This window comes from Nuphar pumila, unplaced genomic scaffold, assembly GCF_984573655.1.
Source record: "Nuphar pumila unplaced genomic scaffold, dmNupPumi1.hap1.1 HAP1_SCAFFOLD_368, whole genome shotgun sequence".
NCBI lineage: Eukaryota > Viridiplantae > Streptophyta > Magnoliopsida > Nymphaeales > Nymphaeaceae > Nuphar > Nuphar pumila.
In genome coordinates, this window is record NW_028323307.1 from 53473 (window position 1) to 61525 (window position 8053).

The window sequence follows — 8053 nt, forward strand, 5'->3', positions numbered from 1 at the left end:
GCTGCTGCCACTTTTTGGCGATGTGCCTGCATTCTTCAACACTACCGCATCCACATGGACACTGGCCAAGATGTGTGCTTATGAATAGAGCATTGGTTTCTTCACAACTCACAACAACATTCCTCAAGTTTGTGAGGCATCCTTGAGCTCTTATGTGGCAGACAGGGACTGTTCCAGGCACTACTGGAAATACAGGCTTCAAGTGCTTGTCATCCAATTAATTATGCACTGGAAGACACAAACCGCATTCTGTTGGCAAATGCTCGCGTCTCCGCGGTCGTGATGGGCAACATTATTTGACTAGGGGATGGTACATAAGACACTTCACAGGTGGTCACTTCACAGGGTTGATAAATTCGATGGCTCACGATTAGTGGTTTACTATTGACGGTGCTCTGTCCAGAGACAAGGAAGGAGCTGCAGAGGCGTTCCTCAGCGAGTTTTGCGAAATCGCGCTGCCAGCCGTGTGCATGATGTCAGCGCCGGACGTGGTGCGAATGCTGTGGTCCATGACCGCCTTGAGCGACGCGCCAGTTGAGTACGCGCACGAGTTGATGCGTCGCCTGCAAGCGAACTGGCAGGAGAGCTCTCCCCAGGACGTCAGCATGGCAGCTTGGTCGGTTGGTCAACTTGCCGCATCGTCACGATCCAAAACCCCCCTGGAGTTCCTCGAGCTCCTTCAGCAGGTGCGCTGATGTAAAACACATCTACGCGGCCGGTGGCCATCGCACCCTGCATGCTCTTGAGGTGCCTATGGCGCTACCTGGTGCCTAACGATAGCCAGCACTGAAAACACGTCTATACCTACTTTGTGCATGGTGACTGCTTTGGCTGAGAGGGAGTTGTGTGGTCCCGGTAGTACCCCGGCAGCACCTGACAACTCTGGACAAAACAGAAGGTACCCTGTGTGCGGCGACGGAAGCTTCTGGCTTTGTGCGTTTGCCATGCATTGCGAAGGAGTGACAGTGCAGGCGTGCGCCGCAGAAGCAGAGGACCCGGCTGATTGCACAGCACACTGCGTCAGGGACATTGCTCGCTTGCATCTATCTGATCATTTGCAGATGGTGCATGGTTGCTTTAGCTCGTGTGCTGACGGCGGATGGTTCCGTTCAATTGTGTGCGGAAGGTGGACAGCTCCGTTTGACCGTGTACTGATGATGGATGGCTGGGTTTGTTTCGTATGCAGATTGTGCAGGGTTTTGTTAGACCGTGTACAGATGATGGATGATTCCGTTAGACTGTATGCAGATGGTGGAAGGTTCCATCCACGCTGTGGAGCCCCGAGGACTTTGCATGCAGCTCCAGGGCCTCTCAGCCCTCCGTTTCCTGCCTTCCCCCCTCGCGGACCGACTGGATGCACGTGCGGCAGACCTAGCCAACGTCAGCAAGCCTTTCGAGCTGGTGACTCAGCTGCTTGCCTTCGCACAGCTGAGTCACTCTCCCCGCGCGCTGCTCAACGCCATCCATTGGAATCAGCGCGCTCACATCGCCGCGTTTGAGGCGTTGGCCCCTTCAGAGCGCATTCACTTCATGTGGGCGCTGACTCTCTTCGGCGTGGCTGACTCAGTCTGCAGGGAGCTGTTTGCCCGACAGGAGCAGGTGCACAACCACCCCCGCCTCATCTTCGCCCTTTCACTGGCAATGAGACACGCTTGCCTCATCACCACACTCTCGCTGGCACCGAAAGCCCTGCGTGGGACATGTCTTGAGATGTCATGAGAAGAAATGTTGTGCACCCAAGCCGGACGAACGGACTGATGCCACTATTTCCGCGGTCGGTGCATGGCACCCAAGCATTTGTCTATTATGAATGCGGTCAAACCAATGGGCAGCTTCTTTTCCATGGAATACTCAGACCGCATTTGTCGCCTACATTCCATAGCAAGCCTCCGCAACCGTTTCATCCTACTCCAGCAAATTTCTCATGGTGTCTGCAGGTGATTTTCCATTTGGTGCCCAGCCACGGTCTCCCAAAGCGGACCCTTGTCATGCTGTACCAGCTGTGCGAGCTCGGGACAGCCATCTGGCGGCCGGGCCAGTCTATCCTTCCCACAAACTGCAAGCTGTATCTCTCCGCGCGCAGAACGGCAGAGCAGTATTACCAGCAATACTCGCCAGCATTGCTCGCCCCCCACGGTGATCGCTCACCCAGCAGTAGCCCTGCAGCCCTGTCACAGGCCTCTCCCCCACCTGGCGCACTCGGTGAGGACCCTGCATCACATTTGCAGGCGCTTCCAAGCGATTCAGGAAGGGAGGCGAGCCGCGTCACACTGGCAGATAGTCCTGAACAGCAGCTCGGTCGTTCTCCTCTTCGGGGTAGTCAGGCTGAAAGTATTGCATTTAAAGGCGTTGAGAATGCAAGCATACCGTCGGCGGCACATTCTCGAGGGCAGGAATCGAGGGCAGGTAAAGATATTGCGCGTGCGCTCACCCAAGCGTGCGAGCTGCTGAATAACACGAGTCGCTCGTGTAGCATTGTCTCGGTGCGATCCAACCCCTCTTCCTCATATTGTGTCCACATCAACTATCTGGAGTGTTGAACAGCACAGCGCAATGTGCTGCTAGGACTTTTTCAAAGCAACTTGCTAAAGACCTGCGGCTAAGTTTTGGCTGCAGGCGGAGACTCCAGGCTACCCAGTGAACAGGCTGAACTTGCTACTCATAGTTGAATTGTGAACAAGTGAGCAAACCTCTCTCTGAAATTGCTTCAGCTAAGAACGGTTTTCACCTGTCCCTCCGCTGCGCATGTACATGAAAGTGCCTTCTCGCGTTAAGTTTCTGCTATGTGTATTGCAGGCGGAATGCTCATTACACCCCACCGTCCCTCACTTGCTTGTCTCCACGACCCCCGCCACCGCAGGTACCCATAATCAGCACGCCAAATCAAATGTTGAAGAAGTTACGACTTCATATTCAACCAGCGTGGCAGAAAATGGTCATGAAGTCAACCCTATCCACCTACTCAGACCTCCCAAACGATCCCCCGGCCAAGCGACTCGGTGTGAACAGCGTGGCGATGATGTTCGCATTGTGCTGTTGGACAGGGACTGGGTTGTAGGACCAAATGGCCGCATTTGTGGCGAGGCTGCCCTCCACTTGCAGCTTCTGGTCCAGCGCTTCCCTGCGGAGGTCGTGCGGAGCGTGCGCGTGGGAGGCTGGCATGATGCCGAGCACGGCGCATCGCAACGAGACGCTTTGAAAAAGTGCCTTGCAGCTGCTGGGATCTCATTTACAGACTGATGCGTCATCATCCAACAACCGTTGTGGATATTTCTGCAAACTGGGTTTCTATTGCTGAAGCAATCGGTTCGCACAGGTCGAAGTGTAGCATCACACTGTTTTTGATCATCGACATGTGGGTGACTGTTACCACCATACGCAGCTGATTCCATGACTTTGCTGACGGCCTGAGTCGGCTACATGGAGTGCATGTGTATACGACTCCATGCAACATGTCGCTGAGGTTCTTTCAATTGACAAGTCTTGAGGGATTGTCCCCAATAGCAACGGACTCTGGCAAAAAAAGGAATCGTGCCAGCGCCCGCTATTTGCGTTAGAAGACCCGCACTTGCATCAGCCACGCACGACGGCTCCGTTGAGAACAGCCAAACTTTGTCTCAAGGAACCGCAACGGGGCACCAACCAGCACGCAAAAGCCAAGGCAAGGGTGTAGGGCTGGCCAGCCATGGGAAGAACCTAGGAATCGGGATTTGGATTTGGAGCCTCCGACAGTGGCTGTGGGGCGGCCACCTTCCTCCGCAAGCCAACACTTGCACTGGTTGCAGTTTGTTCTGCCCAGGAGTCAGGTTGGAAGGCCTTGTTCCGGGCAGTGGCAAACATGCACAACTTAAATATATCTCAGACCAGGTTTTGTGGTACAACACATGCATACATTTTGCCAGCACTTTTCAGCCCGAGCACATTCGCACACTGTCGGTGGAAACTACAGCAGCGAGCTCTGACACATGGGCGTTCTCTTTGAAATAAGAAGCATGATTCTTTCACGCAACATATACATACGACGACATGACATCCGTCTCGCATGCTGATATCAATAAAGAAATAAGGACTCGACAGCAAATTTAACTCCGTCGACTTTTCAAATATCAAATTTGAACAGCATTGAAAAGCCGAGTCATGAAGCACCATGTACAAGCCTAAGACTCAGCCTGAACATAACCTATGCCATGGGCTCCTGGCATGTATCGCTCGCTTTCTAACTTTTAACGATGTCTTCTTGCAGGTGAGCATGCTGGTTGGTAGGTACAGCGGAGGTGCAGTCTGGGCGCACCTGTAGGTTGTACTTCATTTCATCGCAGCACTCAATTCAGCAATGGGATCGTGACTTGATCTCACTTTGCAAGCACTTGTTTGAGTTCCCTCAATCTGATAGCGCTGAAAGATGAGCGCACGGCCCAGCAAACGAGCCAAGGTCATGTACGTTGCCCACATGCACATGCAAACCGCACCAAGGTCGTGGACACATGCTGTTCCAGAACGTGATTTAAGGTCCACTGCTTCTCTGCATTCATCATGGCAGTAATGGAGCGCTGGACCAGGATTTGTGGATTTCATGCATCGCCGTGGTTTGAACACCATTGGTTCACGGTCCGATTGCGTGCTTGCAGGGGCTTCGCGGACGAGGACTATGCCAGGGGGTCTATCAAGAGGATTTACATGCAAAACTTCATGGTACGGTCTACTCTCCGCTCTATGTGCCCTAGTATATTGGGGAGCGTTGCGTCGAGCTGCATAGAGTTCGTAGGCTAGAACCTCTGCTACAGCCTCTGCAATTGTTGCTATTGTAATGATGATTTGGCTGTTTCGCAGACTTACAAGGAGGCTACAGTGGTTCCTGGGTCTCGGTTGAACATGGTGCTCGGTCCAAACGGTACGTCATCGCGCCGACCATCCTGGGTAGCCTTTGATATTTATGGGTCGAAAACAGCTTCATCTTCATTCAATTGCTTGACTGCCGTTGCTGTGCAGGTTCCGGGAAAAGTTCTGTCGTGTGCAGCATCTGTATTGGGCTCAACGGCAAAACAACGGTGCGTTTTACCTCCCATCTCGCATATCGTGCTCTATCTAGATTTATATCTGTGTGGGGCGTGGACCTGCTTCTCGCCCACGCTGGTTCCTGCGACCGAGGACGTGCTTTGTGCACTCGTTGCACGTCCTATCTAGAGTCGGGAATGCCAAAAGTCGAACACCGTTCTCCTGCCTTTCTTCTTCGGACACGCTACCCATTCCGTGACAGGAGGTGTCTTTTGCCGTTTCCGCGTTCGCGGCGGGCGCTCGGGTGGTCAAGCTGAATTGCTGAGAGCTTGCAGCTTCTTGGGCGTGCGAACGACTTGAAGGAGTTCGTACGCAAGGGCGAAAGCACGGGTCTCGTCCGGATCAACATCAGTGGCGGACCAGGCAAACCCGACATCGTGTTCGAGCGGCAAATGCACGCGCTAGACAACAAGTCAACCTGGAGGATAAACGGCGCAATGAGATCCGACAAGGACGTGCACGCGGAAACGAAGAAGCTTAACATCCAGTTGGACAACCTCTGTCAGTTCCTGCCGCAAGAGAAGGTGGGTGAGTTTGCCAAAATGACACCCGTGGAGCTCCTGAAGAACACGGAACGCGCCATTGGAGACGCACATCTCCTGAGAATGCACGAAAAGCTCATCGAGGGAGGCGCAGAGCTGCAAACTCTTGAGGTGGAAAAGTGCGGCTCTCTCTCCTACTTCATGAAGGTATACAGGAATCTTTCGGGAATTGTGCTATGTCTCTACACGCATTCGTGCGGGGAGTACATGCCCGATGGCCGCCTGTGACAGTGCTTCGCCAGAATGTGTTTCGACCCTATTTCTGTCCTCAAAAAGAATTTTCAGGCATCTGGCCCGCAAGTCACATGATCTGGCAAAGCGCTGCCCATGAAAAGTGAAAAGACTCCACGCAGCTCACCCGAAGTGATCCAAACGATGTGTAAACCTCAAAGTCAAGAAATAGTATTCGCAGAGGTCCCATGCCACTGCATGTTGCGTGATGAATGTTAAACGCTTATAGAAAACAGCGAGGCAGTTGAGAGCAACTGGTGCGGTCTGCATGTTCATGCTGCGTCGTTTTACGACACGTCATCATCATGCTGTGTGGACGCGGTGGCCTTATGCAGGCAGACAGCGACACGGCAGCTGAACGCGCTGCGGGACAAAAAGGAGAGCATGGCGAGGGACGTGGCCAAGATCGAAGAGCAGGAGCGCCTGCAGCAGGAGGCCACTCAGCTGCGAGCGCGCTCAGCCTGGTTGAAAGTGAAGCACGAAAGGGTGAGCGCTGTACCCACTGCCGAGCCCTTGCCTGCTCAAATCCCTGATTCGAAACCGCCCAGGCACTGTCGATGGAGCTCTGGGAACTCGCAGCCCCCGCCATTGTGCCGATGACACTGTTGTCTTTTGAAACACCACCGCATCCTCATGACATTGGCAACTCCAAGTGCAACGTGGGATTCAACATTACTCATCATCCAAGGCATGCAAATTGAGATCAGCCTGGCCTTTGCTGGGCCGGAAGTTACTTACATCAATCGAACCAATCACATTGTTTTGCCAGACCCTCTGATTGCCCGGGTTCACTTACCCGAGAATGCATGATTGTCGTGACATCAAGTGGGGGTTATAATCCGTTGTGGTGAGGAGGCACTCATCAATCGACGCAAGGTCCATGCTGCAAGCAAGAGCTTGAGGATGCAGGAAAACGGCTGAGACTAATGGACCAAGGTCAGCCTGAGCTGGCCCTTGATGATATCGCCTCGATCAATGCGCCGCAAAATCGACGAAACGGATGCCAGCGTTGAGTGAATGGTTCCGCGATGCGCAGGACGCGTTTGAGAACGCCGAGGAGCAGCTGAGGCAGGTCAAAGCTCAGGAGAAGCAGCTGTTGGCGAGCCTTAACAAGAAGCGGCGCCCTCTGGAAGAGCGGAGGCTCCGGCATGCACCTCTGCAGCAAAAGGTGCGCACCCAGTGTTTTGCCTGTCTAACTACCAACTCGGCACGCATTTGGGATCTGTATGAACAAACTTGATGGTGGTGAGGCACTAGAGGCATTTCTGAAGCACCCTTGCATCCACATGGACCGCATGCAACTTGTTATATGCACGAACAACAAACTGGCGTGCACATGGGACACTATACGATAGCGAAATGCCTGTACGTTGTTGTCTACAGGCAGTTCTGCTGCACCGCTGTATCCACACAGACATTGGCAACTCCAAACAATCAGTAGTCTACAGGCAGTACTGCTGCACCGCTGTATCCACACAGACATTGGCAACTCAAACAATCATGAAACAACGGCGATGCAGGTCAAGGAGCTGGGTACGGCGTTGATGAAACGGGCTCAGCTTCTGGAGGAGCAGCTCATGAAGTACATTGAGGAGGACGCCGAGCTTGCCTTTGACAACATCATTCAAGCGCTCAAGCAATGCGACGACAACGAAGCTCAGCGACAGGTAAAACTTACTCACTCGCGCGAGCTGCTCAAGAAAGACGGACCAGGACATTGAGGACTTTGCGAACGAGGCGAACCCTGTCAACCCCGACGACGAGAAACGGCTTGTGGTGCGCCTCAGCTCTTTTTGGTCCTCGACTGCGGTGGGTCTGGCGCAAGCTCAGCGTGGATTTCTTTTTTACCGCTCGAGGTGTCATTCGGACCCAAGACTTCACTGAGTACTCTGGCACAGTTGATAACATTAACACTCATGCAATGTTCGCCGCAAACCAAAGCTTGGATCTCAGCTGTGCTGTACCCCGCCAACCTCAAAAGACTGCCACCGAAAAATGAGATTGTTCTCACAATGGTAGCTATGTCCATGTGGGAGGCGTCGGTGCTTTCACCCAATGAGAGGGACGCCAGGTCTACTTGGGAAATTGCGGTACAGCTATGTATTAAGGGATGTGCAGGGACGAAATATGAATGGTTGGGGCGAGTGAGGTCTCAATCCCATCTACCACAGTGAATCATATCTGCCGGTGGGCCAAAAACTGTTTGAAGAGAAACGTCACAGCTG